The sequence below is a fragment of the Salvelinus alpinus genome, chromosome 3, assembly GCF_045679555.1.
Source record: "Salvelinus alpinus chromosome 3, SLU_Salpinus.1, whole genome shotgun sequence".
NCBI classification, from domain to species: domain Eukaryota; kingdom Metazoa; phylum Chordata; class Actinopteri; order Salmoniformes; family Salmonidae; genus Salvelinus; species Salvelinus alpinus.
The window spans coordinates 64,666,908-64,689,944 of record NC_092088.1 but is presented as its reverse complement, the minus strand read 5'-3'; positions in this window follow the sequence as shown (position 1 = coordinate 64,689,944).

The window sequence follows — 23,037 nt, the reverse complement described above, 5'->3', positions numbered from 1 at the left end:
AAGTGTGTTGTATATGCTTTACATTCCAAGTGTTGTCATCGATTCCTTGTAGAGACGCCACACTGCTGCTTTTGTCACATGGGATGGCAGCAGCTTTCCACCAAAGTGTTTGTGTCCTGGGTGGCGTCCTGGTAATACTATTGCGTTATCCTCTGCGTAGTTATTGATGAAGTTCACAATTTGCTACAAGTCCTCATGCTTCAGGTGTAACCTGGCTTGCTTGGGCCAGCTCTCTTTTTGATGGGAGGCATTAGACCATTCTCCTTGTATGACTGGTGGAGGAGAGATAGGCCTGTTCTACTGATGCTGAAAGATAAATTCCAGATACAAATATGTTGCCATTATTATACAATAGATAGCCATAATCACCGTCAGACATACCTGGCTAACTTGATGGGTCAAGTAATCATCTGGCGAGGTGGAGTCTTTTGTTAAGACATGCTATCTAAACAATGAACCATAATCCTAATCCATAGAGTACTAGCAATACAAACAGATTGTCATAGCTAAAGTTAACCAAATAGGTTCAATGTTAGCTAGCTAACATTAGGCTATAACTGGCAACGTGAAATGGCATTCTGAGATTAAATTACTACACACAGATCATAAACGTAATGTTAGCTAGCGAGCCAGCCATCTAACGTCAGCTAGCTAATGTAAACTCACTCACTTTTGTACATCGCCTTGGTCCGTACAATTTACCTTATTTTAGCGCCCCAAAAACGTAATACTTCCAGATCAACTGTAATGTCAATACCATTGTAAAGCACACTTTCTCCCCTTTCCAACAAAATAAATGACATAACCTAAACACTGCTCGTTTCTGCATGATTCAAGAAGGCAATGAGCCCCATTGGGTCTTTTTAAAAATGGCACGTGGGGAAGCGAAACTAATGCGTGATAGTGAGAAGGAGAGATGTTGTGTGGCAAAATTACATTTTTTCACTCGATCTGTCCAATTTATCACCTTATCGTCTCTAAAATGTAAATAAAACACTATAAAGAGTTTATATAATGTGTGATTACATACCTATTTGAAGGTTTGTGTCGAATTTGAATCGGGTTTTTAGGACGGTGCTAAAGTGATCTTCAGAAGTAAACAGTTTTTTTGAGAGTCGTTATCGCTTGCAGTGATGATGCAAAATATGACTAGGTATCCCCCCCTTACCCCCGTCACTGTCCATTTCTTGTTTTTAAAGGATGAGAGAAGTGCTACACCTGGTGGAGAGAGATTGTAAGACAGAAATAGTAGCTTTATGCGTGCTGTACGTTACGGCATGACACGTCATGATGTAACGGAGGGTCTGTTTTTTCAACTTTTCTCCAATACTATAGACCCATTACCATGTCGATCAACGCTTGAATAGAAACGTAGTTCATACCCCAGATTTTGAAGTCAACAGTCCCATTAGTTTTCTTTGCAGCCTCGTTTGAATGTCGCGGTTGCGCACATTTGTACGGAATGGGGTGAGTTTACGTTAGCTAACAGTAAGATGTAACTTTTTTTATTTTTAAGTAAGATTTAACTTGGGGTCTTTTGTTTAGACATTTATCTAGATAGCTAAACAATGAACCATAATCCCAATCCACAGAGTACTAGAAATACAAACCGATTGTCATAGCTAGCTATAGTTAACCAAGTAGGTTCAATTAAAAACGTATAACATGGATGAATGCTTCACGGCAGACTGCAACCCCTTTCATTAAATAAGATGTCCTGTGTTGTTTCTGTTATGTTTGTACAGCTTGCTTGGCCCGTTGTGTCAACTCACTCTGGTTCACACTGACTGTGTGCAATGCCATAAGAATCATCTTAAGCTTTAACCTCCACCCAAACTCTGACCATTTTAATCGCCCTAGCAGAGCTGGTTAGGCTGTTTTCATGTTATCCAGAGCATTGGTGACTATAACTGTGCTCCTGGCAACAATTTAATTAAGCTTTTTTTGCAGACGTTTACTGACACCGGCCAAATTCAACCGGTGTTGAGCATTCGTAAATTCATCAGTTATTCTGCACTCTGGCACACTCAGATGAGAGTGCTCTGAAACAGTTTTTGCAGGGACATTCTATTGAAATGGATACTTGAATAGTTGAGTCTTCTGTTTTAGTTTTACTATGCAATAAAAAATGTTAAAAGCCGCGTTAGACAGGATTACCTACACAAACTGACCAGCTCAAATAGACAGAAGCGGGCTATATGGCAGACCAATCCAAACATCTCTCGGCATGTCCAGCCCACTCATTATCTCAGCCAATCATGGGTAGCGGGAAGGTTGCTCACTTTTTCTGTGGTTTAACCAACTAGTCTCATAATTTAACAATTTTATTCATATTTACAGATGGCATACAAGTTTGTTGTTAAGGCACATGAACCTTCGAGAAGGCATTTCTGCCCAAAAAACCCTTTAGATTTTTGTATTATTTCACATTCAAATGGCTCTCCTGTGAAGTAGTGACCCGCGATATATGCCTAGTTTCCTGAAACGGCTCACAGACTTTTTTAATGTACTCAAAGATCCATTATTAGCATGTTTTAATTACTCCTATAAAAATGGTAGACTTAGGTACTCAACAAGAATGTCTGATTTCATTACTACTAAAACAGGACCCAGGTGGTAAGTATAAAGATCCAGTCCATTTAAAAAAAACTGGAGGCCTCTTACACTTCAATATTGTGATGCAAAAATCCTGGTAATGCATAGCTCGAAGAATAAAAAAGGTTTCACCAGATATTGTTCATCCTTATCAGACACGTTTAAAAAAAATTGTTTACATGGACAATATATTGGAGATAATATACGATAATTACTTGAAACAATTGAACATTATGAAACATCAAAGATACCTGGCCTGGTCTTCAAAGCATATTTTGAAAAGGTGTTTGATAAAGTACAACTAGAATTTATATGAAAAATCCTGGATTACTTTAATTTCGGTAAATCTCTTATACAACGTGTTAAAGTTATGTACAGCAACCCCAGATGTAAAATAGCAAACAATGGTTACTTCTCAGAAAGTATTGAGCATTTAAGAGTAGTAAAACAAGACTGTCCGTTGTCTCCATATCTATTTATTATGGCTATTGAAATGCTAGCTAGTAAAATTAGATCCAACAAGAACATCAAGGGACTAGAAATCCAGGGGATAAAAACAAAAGTGTCAATGTATGCTGGTGATTCAAGTTTTTTCTTAAGTCTGCAATCTGGATCCCTGCACAGTCTCATTGAAGATCACTGTTCTTGCCTCTCTGGACTAAAACTTAATTATGACAAGTATACCATATTATGTATTGAATTGTACTTACAGATGGCATTCAAGTTTATTATTAAGGCACATGTTCCAGAAAGCATTTCTGCCAAAAAATGCATTTAGATTAAAAAACAAACAGTTTACATTCAAAGGACTCTCCTGTGAAGTAGTGACCAGCGACATATGCCTAATTTACTGAAACGAATCACTTGGGAGTCGGATGCAATCAATTAATTGAGCTATTAACTTTCTGAAAACTACACAATTCATAGGCAGTAAAAAAAAAATCATAAATATAATAATTGATTGTTCATAATACGATATTAAAACATACAGTATTTCTGTCAGGAAAATAGCATACAATCTGGACAAAACTTTGCCTTCAATTATTATCATCATCATGAAATAGCCTACCTAACAATAGATGTTAAATTATGTAGAATTGCAGAAAATAAATTTTTCATACATCAACATTTTCTTTCGGCCCTCATAAAATAAAGCTTTGGTTGTGCATTTAAAATATCTCCATAAAGAAATGTGTTTCTCCGACTTTTCCCTTACTCTAATGTACAAGTGTCCCCCAACAACCCAAGCTTAGAACTGACTAATCAATATTACTTAGAAAAATCCTTCTGGTGAAAAAAACCCTGAAAATTAAGTACACACATTTTAAGTGACATATTTAGTGTAGGCAAGAGACAAAAAAAGACTAGACATTTTTATAAGCAGCCTTTCTCTAAAAATGACATATGCACTAAGGTTTTACAGCAAACTCAGCTTATTACACCTGCTTCTGCGATTGATGTTCATAGGTCAACTTGTGGGTAAACATACAGTGCATTCGGAAAGTATTCAGACCCCTTGACTTTTTCCACATTTTGTTATGTCACAGCCTTATTCTAAAATTGATTAAATAGTTTCCCCCCCTCATACATCTACACACAATACCCCACAAGGAAAAGGCAAAAACAGGTTTTTAAAAATGTTTGGAAATGTTATAACAGATAAAAAACTGAAGTATCACATTTTATTCAGACCCTTTCCTCACTACTTTGTTGAAGTACCTTTGGCAGCGATTAAAGCCTTGAGTCTTCGTGTGTATGATACTACAAGCTTAACACACCTGTATTTGGGTAGTTTCTCCCATTCTTCTCTGCAGATCCTCTCAACCTCTGTCAGGTTGGATGGGGAGCGCCGCTGCACAGCTATTTTCAGGTCTCTCCAGAGATGTTTGATCGGGTTCAAGTACGGTCTCTGGCTGGGCCACTCAAGGACATTCAGAAACTTGTTCCAAAAGCCACTCCTGCGTTGTCTTGGCTGTGTGCTTATGGCCGTTGTCCTGTTGGAAGGTGAACCTTTGCCCCAGTCTGAGGTCCTGAGCAGGTTTTCATCAAGGATCTCTCTGTACTTTTCTCCGTTCCTCTTTCTCTCGATCCTGACTAGTCTCCCAGTCCATGCCGCTGAAAATCATCCCCACAGCATGATGCTGACAGGTTGCCTCCAGAAGTGAGGCTTGGAATTCAGGTCAAAGAGTTCAATCTTGGTTTCATCAGACCAGATAATCTTGTTTCTCATGGTCTGAGAGTCCTTTAGATGTAATGTGCCTTTTACTGAGGAATGGCTTGCCACTCTATCATAAAGGCATGATTGGTGGAGTGCTGCAGAGATGGTTGTCCTTCTGGAAGGTTCGCCCATCTTCACAGAGGAACTCTGGTGCTCTGTCAGTGACTATCAGGTTCTTGGTCACCTCCCTGACCAAGGCCCTTCGCCCCCGATTGCTTAGTTTGGTCGGGCGGCCAACTCTAGGAAGAGTCTTGGTGGTTCCAAACTTCTTTCATTTAAGAATGATGGAGACCACTGTGTTCTTGGGGACCTTCAATGCTTCAGAAATGTTTTAGTGATCTGTACCTAGACACAAACCCGGCTCGACCTCATGGCTTAGGTTTTGCTCTGACATGCACTGTCAACTGTGGGACCTTATGTGGACAGGTGTGTGCCTTTCCAAATCATGTCAAATTAATTTAATTTACCACAGGTGGACTCCAATCAAGTTTTAGAAACATCTCAAGGATGCTCAATGGAAACAGGATGCACCTGTGCTCAATTTCTAGTCTCATAGAAAGGATTTGAATACTTTATGTAAATAAATACAAATGTCAAAAACCTGTTTTCGCTTTGTCATTATGTGGTATTGTGTGTAGATTGCTGAGGAAAATGTTTTATTTAATCAATTTTGGAATAAGGAAAAAATCAAGGGGTCTGAATTCTTTCCAAAAGCACAGTAGATATGGATGTAGGTAGGGATAAAGTTAGGCAACAAAATAGATCATAAACAGTAACAGCAGCGTATGTGATGAGTCAAAAAGTTAGTACAAAAATGGTCAATGCAGATAGTTAAATAGTTAACCAAATTGCTACCTGGACTAACTGTTTAGCAGTTTTATGGCTTGGAGGTAGAAGCTGTTCAAGATCCTGTTGGTTCCAGACCTGGTGCATCAGTATCGCTTGATGTGTGGTATCAGAGAGAACAGTCTATTACTTGGGTGACTGGAGTCTTTTACCATTTTTAGGGCCTTCCTCTGACACTGCCTGGTATAGAGAACCTGAATGGCAGGGAGCTTCGCCCCAGTGATGTACTGGGCCGTACTCCCTACACTCTGTAGCACCTTGTGGTCGGATGCCAAGCAGTTGCCATACCAGGCGGTGATGCAGCCAGTCAAGATGCCCTCAGTAGTGTAGTTATAGGACTTTTTGAGGGTCTGAGGGCCAGTGCAAAATCATTTCAGTCTACTAAGGGGGAGACCCTCTTCACAACTGTGTTGGTGTGTATAGACCATGATAGAACTTTTGTGATGTGGACACCGAGGAACACTACAGCTCCATCAATGTGAATGGGGCGTGCTCAGCCCTCCGTTTCCTGTTGTCCATGATCAGCTCCTTTGTCTTGCTGATGTTGAGGGAGAGGTCTTTTTCCTGGCACCACACTGCCAGGTCTTTGACCTCCTCCTTATAGGCTGTCTCATTGTCATCTGTGATCAGGCCTACCACTGTTGTTTCCTTAACAAACTTAATGATGGTGTTGGAGTCGTGCACGGCCACACAGTCATGGGTGAACAGGGAGTACAGGAGTGGATTAAGCACGCACACCTGAGGGGTCCCGTGTTGAGGGTCAGCGTGGCAGATGTTTTGCCTACCCTCACCACCTGGGTGGTGGCCCATTAGGAAGTCCAGGATCCAGTTGCAGAAGGAGGTTTTCAGTCTCAGGGTCCATAGCTTAGTGATGAGCTTGGAGGGAATTATGGTGTTGAATGCTGAGCTGTAGTCAATGAACAGTATTCTCACATAGCTGTTCCTCTTGTCCACGTGGGAGAGGGCACTGGAGTGTAATAGAGATCTGTTGGGGCGGTAGTCAAATTGGAGTAGGTCTACGATGAGGGTGTTGATGTGAGCCACGACCAGTCTTTCAAAGCCATTTCATGGCTACAGATGTGAGTGCTATGGGGTGATAGTCATTTAGACAGGTTACCTTGGCGTTCTTGGGCACTGTGACTATGGCGGTATTACAGATTGGGCCAGGGAGAGGTTGAAAATGTCAGTTTAGACACTTGCCAACTGGTCAGAGCACGCTCTGAGTACGCGTCCTGGTAATCCGTCTGGCCCTGCGGCCTTGTGAATGTTAACCACAGGAGGTTGGTGGCACCTTAATTGGGGAGTACAGGCTTGTGGTAATGACTGGAGAGGAATGAGTGGAATGGTATCAAATACAATACGTCAAACGCATGGGTTCCATGTGTTTGATGCCATTCCATGCACTCATTCCCAGCCATTACTATGAGCCGTCTTCCCCTCAGCAGCCTCCACTCCACTGTTGAAAGGTCTTATTCACGTCGGCTACGGAGAGCGTGAATACACAGTCATCTGGAACAGATGGACCATATGCGGACTGTGTTATATGCATGTGTCCCTGGAGACAGCAACCTTACCTCGGTCCAGGGGCGGCTCAGTCTTGATTCCTTGGTCCCTCAGCCCAAGTGGATTATTGTTTGTTCAGTTTCTGGTGATGATAATAAACATATTGTAGTTATTTCAGGGGATTGCCCCAGCTGGGACTCAAACACAGGTCCAGCAACTCTCAAGCCAACACCTTAACCATTACGCCAAGAGGTTGTTAGGTGTTTGGTTGCTACAATATTCAAAAAGGAAACTACTGTTTACATCTGTCGTATCCTGTGCACGTGACAAATAAACATTGATTTGAACTACAAAAAGACATACCCAAAACAAAAAATTCAAACAAAACCTAAAGCACACATGGACATCAAACTCCATCAGCCTTACGGCTCTGCAAGCTGCCACACTCTGATTGCCCATACCTGTGTACACACTTAACAAAACTTCCTGACACAGCACAGCACCTGACCCAGTTGCTGCTGCCACCTCAGTATGGAGTGTGGAAGTGTAGCGTATTATGGTCCATCAGAGAGGAAGAGGCGGAGTGCGAGGCTTCACTCTCGTCCAAAATAAGCCCAATGTGTTTCCATGGGCTTATTTTGGACCTAAGCTTGTTGCCTTTGGGACAACAACTCCCATTGTTAGGGTGGAGACATGAGCATCTCGTCATTATATACAGATCTCTGGCTGTGTTCATGACAAGTGGGAAACTTGGAAAATACTGTAAACTGGGAGCAACAAGGGTGCATTCACATGCTTCGAAATCGGTGAGAGCGCCGATTTCCTAATGGAAAACAAGCTGCAGAAATTATAGTGTTCATAAACCATATGAATAGATTGGTTTATATTAATAATATTTTGTCATTGCATTTAACTGCTGAAAATGCAGGTAATTTCCTTATTAGGTCTCTCAGAGTTCAACATGTGGGAGAAGTCAGAGAACAGGGATGATAGACAACATTACCACTAGTAATTACGGGTTGGAGGGGGGTTTAAGTCGTATGCTCGTATATACAAATTTACGAGATATCATGAACGCAGCATGATTGTACTCATAAGAACTAAACTACCTTACTTCTTCCATAACACTGGCAACACATGTCTCAAACTATCCCTCTGGAGAGCTTTAGTTCACTAACAATTCATTAACCTCCTTTGATGCAGAAAGATCGTGTTTGGGAACCCTGAGCACATCCCTTCTGAATAGGCCCCTAATACATTTTAGTCTAGACTTTTTAGTAAATGTAATACTCTTCAACATCACTACCAATCAGATACACACTGATTGTATATATAATGTATAATCTGTTCTTGTAATTTATTTTAGGTTAGCAATGGCAATAAATACTCACTGTGCCATATGAGTCACTGATCTTGTGTTAGTGAAATGCCAACCTAATGTATTCGGTCAATTTAGCAGTAGTGTCAATTTATAAAACATATACATATATAGTACATAACCATTTTTGTCACTTACCAAACCAGCAACCTGGCACAACGCTCTCTTAACCGCTAGACTACCTGCCGTATATGCTAGACACGTTTAATGATGTATACACAGGTGACTGCCAAAATAATGGAACGGCTTGAGTATGAGGGATACAAAGTATTGTATATTGAAAGCAAGTACCTGAGTTATTTAAACAATTAACATCCTATCATGCTTAGGGTCATGTTTAAAAAATGCTGGGCAGGACATTATTTTGGCCATTATTTTGGCTACCATGGCTATGCTCCATAGGATGACAATGACACCATCCACAGGGCATGAGTGGTCACTGTATGGTTTGATGAGCTTGAAAACTATGTAAACAATATACCATGCATCTGTCACCAGATCTCAACCCAAATGAACACTTATAGGAGATTCTGGAGCGTTGCCTGAAACAGTGTTTTCTACCACCACCAACAAAACACCAAATGTCGCATCCCTCCAATACACTTATAGAATCTATGCCAAGGTACGTTGAAGCTGTTCTGGCTTGTGGTGGCTCAACTCCCTATTAAGACACTTTATGTTTGTGTTTCCTTTATTTTGTTGGTTACCTGTACGTGCTTAGACATGTTCCATTTGGTGAGATGTTTGGCCTAGTGCAACTGATGTATCCAGGGAGGATCCTCTTTGGTAGTCCACCCCCCCCCCCCCCCCTCTAAAATCCTCTCAACCAAGTCTATGGTTGAAACGAGCCCTTCCCCTTCCAAAATTCTAAAGATGACAGGTGTAGGTGCACCCCCTCGAAATCGTGATTCATCCAAATAATCAGTGACGCAAAAACCAGCACACCGGTAATATTTTTCCTCATAATCCTCTTATCCCACAGCTTCCTGACAGACATAACATTTTATTACGGATGTTAGGAGAGACTATTAGTATTTTTTTTAAATTATAATAATCGTCCCTACCACGTCGTCCATTATTTCCAGGTAACATACAGACCGTCTGTGTTTGTCCCATACCTAAATGTCACAATAGGGATACACACATTCTGGTGTGGAGTCCCACAGCTCTATTGTGCTTACATCAGAGTTGGTAATGACAACACCTGTCGGGGCATGCTCAAGCAAGAGTCAGACTGCCAGTAAGAGATTCCCTGCCAGTCAGAGATAAGGATAACATCATAGCAGGGCTTGATTTTCCCAGGGGGACTCAGGGCAGCTTCAGGGCAAAAACTCAGAGTTAATAAAAAAAGATGCACCTTACATGGCCTAATTAAGACTACAACCACTTCCAGACTATGTCTGAACAATGCAAGATCATATTTTGTCCTCCCTGAGTCCTTTCCTGTTCAGCATTGGGGAACTTACTACCAGAGGCATTTCAGACACATTATGAGGGTTCATGTACTGTATGTAACCTGTTATGTATATGTCACGACACAAAGACATGGGTTTGTGGACGAAAATGCAGATCTTGTCTGATTCACGTTCCTAGGATTGAACATGAATTTCTGAAGAAGTCAGGGTGTTATGCTTTAAATTTTACACATGCATTCGATGATAATACATGATATTCATTGGAACCTTTTGACTGACAAGATTCAAGGTGACGGTAGTAATTATATCTTTGCCATGTACAGTGGCATCTTTGTTTTTTCTTAGCACATTTCTTTCTAGCTTTATCTCAATGTATTCATGTCATAGATAATGGGGAAAAAACAACAACGTATAATCAGTCAACAATTGTTTCAGTTGAAAAAAGTGTATTTATTCTACAAAATGTATCAATTATAAGCCTCCTATTGTTTTAGCCCAAACAAAACATCCAACTGTGCCAGAAATGTAATACTTCAGAAAATCCACTACAACCATGCTATCAAACAACTAATGCCCCAGGCATCAACACAATCCTTATCTGATAATAGATATAAAATAATAGATAGTCTGTTCTATTAGTAGTGTCATGATTAATTATGAATAGATGTTTAAAAGAAATAACGAGCAGGATCATTGTACAGTGCATTCGAAAGTATTCATACACCTTGACTTTTTCTACGTTACAGCCTTATTCTAAAATGGATTATATTGTTTTCTTCCCTCGTCAATCTACATACAATAGCCCATAACATATCAAAACTCAGTTGAAGCACTTTCGGCGGCAATAACATTCTATATAGACAGGTGTGTGCCTTTCCAAATAATTTCCAATCAATTGAATTTACCACAGGTGGACTCCAATCAAGTTGTAGAAACATCTCAAGGATGATCAATGGAAACAGGAGGCACCTGAACTCATTTTCGAGTCTCATAGCAAAGGGTCTGAATACTTATGTAAATAAGCCATTTCTGTTTTTAATTGTTAATAAATGTACAAACATTTCTTAAAACCTGTTTTCGCTTTGTCATTATGGGGTATTGTGTGTAGATTGAGAATAGCTGTAACTCAACAAAATGTGGAAAAAGTCAAGGGGTCTGAATGCTTTCCGAATGCACTGTAGATAGGCAGACAGTCAAAAGACAAAGCAAGCTGTTATTCATTAAATATATGTGTTCTACATAAGTACCTCAGTAAAATGGAATTAAGGCGAGTCACTGAAATCCAGCCAGTGGGCCAATTTACTGAAACAGCAGCCTATCGAGCTCACTGAGTGTCATTGTCAGGAGTCAATGTGTTGCACTATATTTTATTTTGTCACCAACAGAAAAAACATTTGGCCTTCCCAGATGAGTTAATTTAACCAACTCTGAATGACGCCAAGGCCCCGTCTCTGCAAAACATTTATTGAGTAAAGGAATAGTGGTCTATTGCCCATAGTCCTGCTACTGCGCGAGCACACCCCCATTCTCATCGACGGTGCTGCAGTGGAGCAGGTTGAGAGCTTGAAGTTCCTTGGCGTTCACATCACCAACAAACTAACATGGTCCAAGCACATCAAGACAGTCGAGAAGAGGGCACAACAAAACCTATTCCCCATCAGGAGGCTGAAAAGACTTGGCATGGGTCCTCAGCTCCTCAAAAGGTTCTACAGCTGCACCATCGAGAGCATCCTGACCGGTTGCATCACTGCCTGGTATGGCAACTGCTCAGCCTCCGACCATAAGGCACTACAGAGGGTACTGCGAACGGGCCAGTACATCACTGGGGCAAGCTTCCTGCCATCCAGGACCTCTATACCAGGCGGTGTCAGAGGAAGGCCCTAAAAATTGTCAGACTTCAGCCACCCTAGTCAAAGACTGTTCCCTCTGCTACCGCACGGCAAGCGGTTCAGGAGCACCAAGTCTAGGTCCAAGAGGCTCCTAAACAGCTTCTACCCTCAAGCCATAAGACTCAGGAACACCTAATCATATGGCTACCCAGACTATTTGCATTGCCCCCCGCCCCTCTTTTACACCGCTGCTAATCTATTGTTATCATCTATGCATAGTCACTTTAATAACTCTTCCTACATGTACATATTACCTCAAGTAACCGGTGCCCCCACACATTGACTCTTTACTGGTACCCCCCCCCCCCGTATATAGTCTCGCTTTTGTTATTTTACTGCTGCTCTTTAATTACTTGTTGCTTTTATTTCTTATTCTTATCCATATATTTTTTAACTGCATTGTTGGTTAGGGGCTCGTAAGTATGTGAGTAATGTGAGTAATAAAATTTGATTTGATTTGATCACACAGCCCACGTAGGCATTTATCCCTGGAGCTCAAGCTGTCTAATGAGTTTAGAATGCTGACGAAACTGCTCTGTTTCTCAGAGAGATCGGATCATTTAATTATTTGAAATATGTTTAAAATACATTCAATTTTATAATTGTTTGAAATGACCTCAGGAAGCGTTTTTAGTTTTAGGCATCATTTAAAAGATAAGGTTTTAATATTTCTCAGATATTAGTACACATTTCATGCAGCGTTAATAATTAAACTATTTACCTTAGTTATTTATAAAATGCTCTATTAGCTAGGTTAATATAATGAATGGAATAAAGACCCCCCTCAGATATTTTCTATTTCTGACCAGGCACCAGTGATGAAAGTGTCATGTGTGCTCCCTCTCCGGCCTCTAGGTCATCAGGCTGCTCGTTATGGTGCACACCTGTCACCATCGTTACGCGCATTATGACACTCACCTGGACTCCATCATTTCCTTGATTACCTGCCCTATATATGTCACTCCCTTTGGTTCCTTCCCCAGGCGTCATTGTTTCTGTTCCATGTCGGTGCGCTGTTCGTGGTTCTTGTTTTGTTCATTATGTTTTCATTTATTTAATAAAAAACTCACTCCCTGAACTTGCTTCCCGACTCTCAGCGCACAGTGTTACAGAATGACGCCTCACCAAAGGGAAGCATCAGGGAGTGTTTTTTTCTTGTTTTGGAGGTGAAGTCCGGTCCGGGTGTCAAAACCGGAGCTACCTGGGAGGCCTCAGCCGGTTTGTCGGATTCCCATGCCTCGGCGAGTTTGACTGGCTCCTGAGCCTCGACGGGCTCCTGCGCCTCGATGGGCTCCCACGCCTCGGCGGGCTTGGCGGGCTCGGCGGGCTCTCGCGCCTCGGCGAGCTTGGCGGGCTCTCGCGCCTCAGCCGGTTCGGCGGGCTCTCTCGCCTCGGCCGGTTCGGTGGGCTCTCGCGCCTCAGCAGAGGTGACCGGTCCGCTCCTGATCCCCGGGATCGTACCTGTGGTTGCCGTCCTGCTGCTGGAGCCGAATGTGCCGGGGGGGGAGGGGCTACTGTCACGTATGCTCTCTCTCCGGCGCTCTAGGTCGCCATGCTCCCACGCCTCAGCTGGATTGACAGGTTCCCGCTCCATAGCAGAGGTGACTGGTCCGCTCCTGATCCCCGGGATCGTCATCTTGGTCAGTGTCCTGCGGCTGGAGTCGCACGTCAGGGAGGGGGTACTGTCACGTGTGCTCCCTGTCTGGCCTCTAGGTCACCAGGCTGCTCATTATGGTGCACACCTTTCACCATCGTTACGCGCATTATGACACTCACCTGGACTCCATCATCTCCTTGATTATCTGCCCTATATATGTCATTCCCTTTGGTTCCTTCCCCAGGTGTCATTGTTTCTGTTCCTGTTTCATGTGGGTGCGCTGTTCGTGTTTTCTTGTTTTGTTCATTCACTCCCTGAACTTGCTTCCCGACTCTCAGTGCACAGAGTTAAAAAAAGACTGTGGCTGCTTGCTGTATTCAACAGCTTTTCAGTTAGCTCCAGCTACACTTATGTAAATGGTAGAAGAGCTGGCAGTTGTTCTATTTCCATTTATCTTTTACCATGCTAAAATTACAAACCAAACAGAAAACAAAAGGGGCACAGGAAGTGGGGCAGCCCTGTAGGAAAACCCTGTGAATCTGATTGGAGTGCAATGTTTAAAATGTATTTTCCCCTTCCACGCTCCCCTTACTGAATCTGGAGAGGCAACTTCGGACCATAAAGAGATCATGTCAATACTAGCCTTATCACAGTGTTTCTGGTTACACAAGAATGACAGTCATGTTTACTTGATTTTATCTGCTTGGGATGGGAACACATTTTTGAAATGCTTTGAATTGTTGGGTCAACAGAAACCCAATCCCTTAACTATGGGATATACTGCAGGTATAGCTTTAGTACAAAATAAACTCTTACAAATAGCATCGGACTACAAATAACATTAGTATTATTTCCATTACTACTAATCATAACAAAAATACTGAGGTTTTCATGAGGTCTCAAAGTGTGTGACTGCATACACGTGTCAAATGCACAGCAGGTTAAATAGCTGAACTGTCCACTTTTGTAGAGTAATAATAGTTAACATAGTAAGGAACACAGTAGGTATTTCATGTGGTTGCCAAGTAAGACCTGTTCAGTGGAGCATATAATTGCAGTGATTATTAGTCAACTAGAATAATCATTGATGCACAGAGAATTATAAGTGGTCTCAAAGATATAAGGAATGTACTGTAATGCCCATTTGATTAATAATGTAAAATATTAAGGATTGTAAAATAATACTCTGTTCAATTAATTTGTAATAAAGGCTGCTCGGGCCCTATTGGCTTGTTCACAACCACACAGAAATGACTAGAAATGTATGCTTCAGACACCACATGCACCACAGAAATGGTGGAAAATGTACAGGTTCTTTTGGATCGGGGATGAGCAGGCAAAGTGAGTTAGAGGCAAACACAAAAATATTTATTCTTAAGGTATGGTTATCTCCATAAAACATCGCAATCGAGTTCCAAACATAAATCCATATTCATAGCTGAGTTCGGCATACTTTGCTATCAACTTATCAGTTGTTCTATTTTCCATTTATCTTCTACCATGCTAAATAAAATCATAAACATACAAACCAAATCAAAAACAATAGGGGCACAGGATGTGGTTGAAAAGGTAAAAGATCAATGGTGAAACTTCACAACTTGGCAACTCATGAAAAAAACATTTTCTCTGGGATTCCCACTTTCCGACATGGAGGGTCTTTCAAATGAAACTTCTCAGTCAGAACTAGGAATTTACGATAACTATGATAGCATGTGAAGACATCAATACACACATCTGAAATCACATGGTACATAACTTACTGAATCAAATCAAATGTTATTTGTCACATGCGCCGAATACAACCGGTGTAGACCTTACAGTGAAATTCTTACTTACAAGCCCTTAACCAAAAATGCAGTTTTAAGAAAATACCGAAAAAAAGGAAGAGATAAAAGTAACAAAAAATAAGAGCAGCAGTAAAATAACAATAGCGAGGCTATATACAGGGGGTACCGGTACAATTGAAGTAATATGTACATGTAAGTAGAGTTATTAAAGTGACTATGCATAGATAATAACAGAGAGCAGCAGCGTAGAAGAGGGGGGGGGGGGGGGGATGCAAATAGTCTGGGTAGCCATATGATTAGATGTCCAGGAGTCTTATGGCTTGGGGGTAGAAGCTGTTGAGAAGCCTCTTGGACCTAGACTTGGCTCTCCGGTACCGTTTGCCGTGCGGTAGCAGAGAGAACTGTCTATGACTAGGTTGGCTGGAGTCTTTGACATTTTTAGGGCCTTCCTCTGACACCGCCAAATATAGAGGTCCTGGATGGCAGGAAGCTTGGCCCCAGTGATGTCCTGAGCCGTACGCACTACCCTCTGTAGTGCCTTGTGGTCGGAGGCCGACCAGTTGCCATACCAGGCTGTGATGCAACTGGTCAGGATGCTCTCGATGGTGCAGCTGTAAAACCTTTTGAGGATCTGAGGACCCATGCCAAATCTTTTCAGTCTCCTGAGGGGGAATAGGTTTTGTCGTGCCCTCTTCAAGACTGTCTTGTTGTGCTTGGATTATGTTAGTTTGTTGGTGATGTAGTCCACAATCATCTCCTTTGTCTTGATCACGTTGAGGGAGAGGTTGTTGTCATTGCAGGTCTCTGACCTCCCTATAGGCTGTCTCATCATTGTCGGTGATCAGGCCGACAATGACTGTTGTGTCATCGGTAAACTTAATGATGGTGTTGGAGTCGTGCCTTAAGAGTATCTCTACCACTCCTACTGTCTCTAGAGAGTTGAAAACAGCAGGTCTGGGACAGGTAGCACGTCCGGTGAACAGGTCAGGGTTCCACAGAACAGTTGAAACTGGAGCAACAGCACGGCCAGGTGGACTGGGGACAGCAAGGAGTCATCATGCCAGGTAGTCCTGAGGCATGGTCCTAGGGCTCAGGTCCTCCGAGAGAGAGAAAGGGCCAAACAGGCAGGATATAACCCCACCCACTTTGCCAAAGCACAGCCCCACACCACTAGAGGGATATCTTCAACCACCAACTTACCATCCTGAGACAAGGCCGAGTATAGCCCACAAAGATCTCCGCCACGGCACAACCCAAGGGGGGGCGCCAACCCAGACAGGAAGACCCCGTCAGTGACTCAACCCATTCAAGTGACGCACCCCTCCTAGGGACGGCATGGAAGAGCACCAGTAAGCCAGTGACTCAGCCCCTGTAATAGGGTTAGAGGCAGAGAATCCCAGTGGAGAGAGGGGAACCGGCCAGGCAGAGACAGCAAGGGCGGTTCATTGCTACAGTGCCTTTCTGGTCACCTTCACACTCCTGGGCCAGACTACACTCAATCATAGGACCTACTGAAGAGATGAGTCTTTAATAAAGACTTAAAGGTTGAGACCGAGTCTGCGTCTCTCACATGGATAGGCAGACCATTCCATAAAAATGGAGCTCTATAGGAGAAAGCCCTGCCTCCAGCTGTTTGCTTCGAAATTCTAGGGACAATTAGGAGGCCTGCGTCTTGTGACTGTAGCGTACGTGTAGGTATGTACGGCAGGACCAAATCGGAAAGATAAGTAGGAGCAAGCCCATGTAATGCTTTGTAGGTTAGCAGTAAAACCTTGAAATCAGCCCTTGCCTTAACAAGAATCCAGCGTAGGGAGGCTAGCACTGGAGTAATATGATACATTTTTTGGGTTCTAGTCAGGATTCTAGCAGCCGTATTTAGCACTAACTGAAGTTTATTTAGTGCTTTATCCGGGTGGCCGGAAAGTAGAGCATTGCAGTAGTCTAACCTAGAAGTAACAAAAGCATGGATACATTTTTCTGCATCATTTTTGGACAGAAAGTTTCTGATTTTTGCAATGTTACGTAGATGGAAAAAAGCTGTCCTTGAAACAGTCTTGATATGTTCGTCAAAAGAGAGATCAGGGTCCAGAGTAACGCCGAGGTCCTTCACAGTTTTATTTGAGACGACTGTACAACCATCAAGATTAATTGTCAGATTCAACAGAAGATCTCTTTGTTTCTTGGGACCTAGAACAAGCATCTCTGTTTTGTCCGAGTTTAAAAGTAGAAAGTTTGCAGCCATCCACTTCCTTATGTCTGAAACACAGGCTTCCAGCGAGGGCAATTTGGGGCTTCACCATGTTTCATTGAAATGTACAGTTGTGTGTCATCCGCATAGCAGTGAAAGTTAACATTATGTTTTCAAATGACATCCCCAAGAGGTGAAATATATATTGAAAACAACAGTGGTCCTAAAATGGAACCTTGAGGAACACCGACATTTACAGTTGATTTGTCAGAGGACAAACCATCCACAGAGACAAACTGATATCTTTCCGACAGATAAGATCTAAACCAGGCCAGAACTGGTCCGTGTAGACCAATTTGGGTTTCCAATCTCTCCAAAAGAATGTGGTGATCGATGGTATCAAAAGCAGCACTAAGGTCTAGGAGCACGAGGACAGATGCAGAGCCTCGGTCTGACACCATTAAAAGGTCATTTACCACCTTCACAAGTGCAGTCTCAGTGCTATGATGGGGTCTAAACCCAGACTGAAGCATTTCGTATACATTGTTTGTCTTCAGGAAGTTTGTTTGTCTTCAGTGCTTCCTGCTTTAATTTTTGCTTGTAAGCATGAGTCAGGAGGATATAATTATGGTCAGATTTGTGAAATGGAGGGCGAGGGAGAGCTTTGTGCACGTCAATGTGTGTGGAGTAAAGGTGGTCTAGAGTTTTTTTCCCTCTTGTTGCACATTTTACATGCTGATAGAAATGAGGTAAAACTGATTTAAGTTTACCTGCATTAAAGTCCCCGGCCACTAGGAGCGTCGCCTCTGGATGAGCGTTTCCCTGTTTGCTTATACAGCATTGGTCTGTAGTGGTATGTAGACAGCTACGAAAAATACAGATGAAAACTCTCTAGGTAGAGAGTAGAAAACTCTCTAGGTAGAGACATCTTCCTTAGATGTCGTGCACCAGCTGTTGTTTACAAATATACATAGGCCGCCACCCCGTGTCTTACCAGAGGCTGCTGATTTATCCTGCCGATAGAGTGTATAACCCATCAGCTGTATGTTATGAATGTCGTCGTTCAGCCACGACTCGGTGAAACATAAAATATTACAGTTTTTAATGTCCCGTTGGAAGGATATACAGTACATGCTCATAGTTCGTCCTGTTTATTTTCTAGCAATTGAACATTGGCTAACAGTACCGATGGCAAAGGCAGATTAGCCACTCATCGCCTGATCCTCACAAGGCACCCCGATCTCCTTCCGCAAAATCTCATTTTCGTTCCCCTGCGAATGACTGGGATAAGGGCCTGTTCGGGTGTTTGGAGTATATCCTTCCCGTCCGACTCATTAAAGAAAAATTATTATGAAAATGAGATGAATAATCGCTGTTCTGATGTCCAGAAACTCTTTTCGGTCATAAGAGACGGTAGCAGCAACATTATGTACAAAATAAGTTACAAACAATGCAAAAAACAAACAAAATAGCACGGTTGGTTAAGAGCCAATACAACAGCAGCCATCCTCTCCGGTGACATCACAAGTTCAATGGGAGCTTTTGGCTGACAATTACAGGAAACCTTTTTGCATCTCCACTCCTCAAGTAATCCAAAGCCGCTGCAGAGCAGCTCTCTGTTAACTAATGTTCAATACCTAGCAATAGATATGTTTTTATTTGGTTTAAAAAACTAATTGGGATAACAAATGTAAAAACACTGAATCAGCTGATTTAAGAGAAGGTACTATTTACCAATTTATGTAGAATCTGAATCATCATCCCATGTAAAATGCTGTGGTTGGCATTTAAACATACAAGGACAAAGGGCTTACTGACTGTGTACCCAGAAACATAGGTTACTTTCCAATAACCATTAGCATACTGCTTAGAATGAAGCCTATGTATTGGCCTAACAGACCTGCTACACTGGATATGCTACTTAGGCTGAGCATGATCAGCAATTGACACGCTCTCATTGTTGTCAATGGCTGCGTTAGCAGGGTGGGTCTAAAGCGTAAAATTACTCTCTGGTTCATGTTTCAAGAATTTGTCATGTAGCTCGCGCACGAGCTCACGCTGACAATTACTGTAGTCACATCTTTGACATTATCATTTACTATTGTCCTCTCATTTCTACTCAAGTGCTTTAAGGGATATAGGGGCTAGACATTGATTTGAGATTCAGGCTTCCAATGTCCATTTCCTCGACGCAAGTCCTGCTTCATCGGTTCCTAGTGGGGCCTTCAGAAATCCCTTGCCAAAAACTGTACGGTAATGAGAAAAGAAGACACATGGATTTCACTCTGAAGTTTTATGAAGGATATTCTAGCAATGTGTGACTGTATGATAAGACTATGTGATGTCCATGTGTTACCCTGGATATAGAAAGAGTGATTTTAATTCCTTGTGAGAGATCAAATAAATGGTTTTGGGACGTTAACAATGTGTACAGTACACATATTGCACATACTAACAACTAAATATATCTGTTACTTGAGAATTATTTTGGACCTAATAGTGTAGGTTGATTGTTTAAATGAAATACAGCGCATTCGGAAATTTCACAACAACTACCTTATACACACAAGTGTAAAGGAATGAATAAGAATATGTACATATAAATATATGGATGAGCGATGGATGGTATAGAGTACAGTATATACATATGAGATGAGTAATGTAGGGTATGTAAACATTATATAAAGTGGCATTGTTTAAAGTGACTAGTGATACATTTATTACATCAAGTTTTTAATTATTAAAGTGGATAGAGATTTGAGTCAGTATGTTGGCAGCAGCCACTCAATGTTAGTGATGGCTGTTTAAGTTGAGGCCACGGGTGCCGCTAGCGGCACTCCTCCCACATTCCACTGAAAAGGCAGAGCGGCAAATTAAAAAAAAACATATTTTTTTAAATATTTAACTTTCACACATTAACAAGTCCAATACAGCATATGAAAGGTACACATCTTGTGAATCAAGCCAACATGTCCGATTTTTTAAATGTTTTACAGGGAAGACAAAATATGTAAATCTATTACACCACTTTTCTACCTCCATCAGGTTTTTACTCCATCACCAGCTATCACTAATTCGACCAAATAAAGATATATATATAGCCACTAACCAAGAAACAACTTCATAAGATGACAGTCTGATAACATATTTATTGTATAGCATATATTTTTTTTGAAAAATGTGCATATTTATGGTATAAATCATAAATTACATTTCAGCTACAATCAGAAATTGCACCGAAAGCAGCCATAACATTGACAGACACCAACGTCAAATACCTAATTACTCCTCATAAAACATTTCTGAGAAATACATACTGTGCAGCAATTGAAAAACAGGATTCTTGTGATTCCAGACAATATTTCAGATTTATTAAATGTTTTATAGCGAAAACAAAATGTAGCGCTAAATTAGCATAGCCACGCCAGCCAGAACCAGCTGGGCGCCCACGACCAGTTCACATGCACGACAGATATATGAAATAACATTATAAATTGGGTCTTACTTTTGCTGATCTTTCATCAGAATGTTGATCAAGGTGTCCTTAGTCCAGATGAGTCGTTCATTCCATTCAGAATGGTACCTTTCCCACTTCATTTAGCATGGGTACTAGTCGAGTGGCACGGATCTCTCCAACGTAAGCAAAGTCACAGAACGGAACACGGCAAAACTCCCGAAAAAATTCAAATAATCTGATTAAACTATATTGAAAAAACATACATTACGATGATATGGTCTCATTTATCAAATCAAATCCGAGCCGGAGATAGTTGACATCCGAAACGGCAGCAAAACAAAACACAATCTCTCTTCCAAGTCGCGCGCTTCAGACTTCCGGAAATGGACGGTCACGTCAAAGAAATAGGTCTTATTTCACGTCAGAACAAGATAAACACAAAATTTCTCCTCTGACGTCCTCTTGACACCCAGAGGAAGGCGTATGAGGTGTGTTTCGGGTCATAGGTGGCATGACCATGTATAGGCAGAGCGTTGAAGCGAGCATAGACATCTTGCATTCTACTTCCTGTTCAGGGAAAGTGCTGCCAAATGACTTCTGTTCCACTCAGAGAAAAAATTCAAACGTTTTTAGAAACTAGAGGTTGTTTTCTATCCAATAGTAATAAACATGTGCATATTGTACTAGCAAGAATTGAGTACGAGGCCGTTTAAAAATCATACGATTTTCACCAAAAGTGAAAATAGCACCCCTGGTCCCCAACAGGTTAGTCTGATGGCCTTGAGATAAAAGCTGTTTTTCAGTCTCTCGGTTCCAGCTTTGATGCTCCTGTACTGAACTCACCTTCTGGATGATAGCGTGGTGAACAGGCAGTGGCTCGGGTGGTTGTTGTCCTTGATGATCTTTTTGGCCTTCCTGTGACATCGGGTGCTGTTGGTGTCCTAGAGGGCAGGTAGCTTGCCCACAGTGATGCGTTGGGCAGACCGCACCAACCTCTGGAGAGCCCTGCGGTTGCGGGCGGTGCAGTCCGACAGAATGCTTTCAATTGTGCATCAGCAAAATTTTGTTAGGGTTTTAGGTGCCAAGCCAAAGTTCTTCAGCCTCCTGAGGTTGAAGAGGTGCTGTTGCGCCTTCTTCACCACACTGTCTATGTGGGTGGACAATTTCAGTTTGTCAGTGATTTGTCAGCTATTGATCCTCTGTGGCTAGGTTATAAGCCTACTCTTGGTGTAGCCTAGTATTTTGAATAAGTTCATTTCTTTCTGAACAGACAGCAGTAATTCTATAACTTTGGCAAATGTATTTCAATTTATCAGGGGTGCTGCGACATCTCCAGCACCCTTCCTGCGGCTATAATTCTATAAGGAAATCAATTATGAAGTGCAACCCTAGAGAGATGAAGGTTGCAGACTCATGTCTATCAGAGCAGAGAGAAGAAGAGAGATCATATAAAGTGAATCTCATTCTAGTTCTGTGAGAGATAGGCCTACAGACAGGCTTCTCTCTCTCACCAGAGCAATGGCCAGGCTACAATGTTGCGCAAAACATATAAGCTAAACCCGGCCGGCACAACAGAAATCAATTCTTAGAATATCCGACACATTTTTACATTACATTTTTTAGGGGGCAGGAGCATTACAGAGGAGTCAACTTGAATTAACTCTGGTTGCTTTTATAATAATTTTTACATTGCAAACAGTGAAAATCATTTTTCATGCCATGAGAGGTACTGGATCCTGGCAAATGGGTTCCGAAACCAAACAGCCCTTAACTTGAGAGGTGCCAGATCCTGTTCTGGCAGAATCCGGTTAAAATGAAGCACTGCCCATGTGTGTCAAGAATGGTCCACCACCCAAAGGACAACCAGACAACTTGAAACAACTGTGAGAAGCATTGCAGTCAACATGGGCCATCATCCCTGTGGAAGGCTTTTGACACCTTGTAGTCCATGCCCCGACGAATTGTGGCTGTTCTGAGGGCAAAAGGGGTTGCAACTCAATATTAGGAAGGTGTTCCTAATGTTTTGTACACTCAGTATAAATGTAATCAAATTAGTTAGCATGCACTGTTAAAGCTTACGTACATATTGCCATATTATAAAACGTGTAAAGGCTCCTTTAAATTTGATAGAAAAGACTATCAAAACCTCCATTGTCTACGTCAC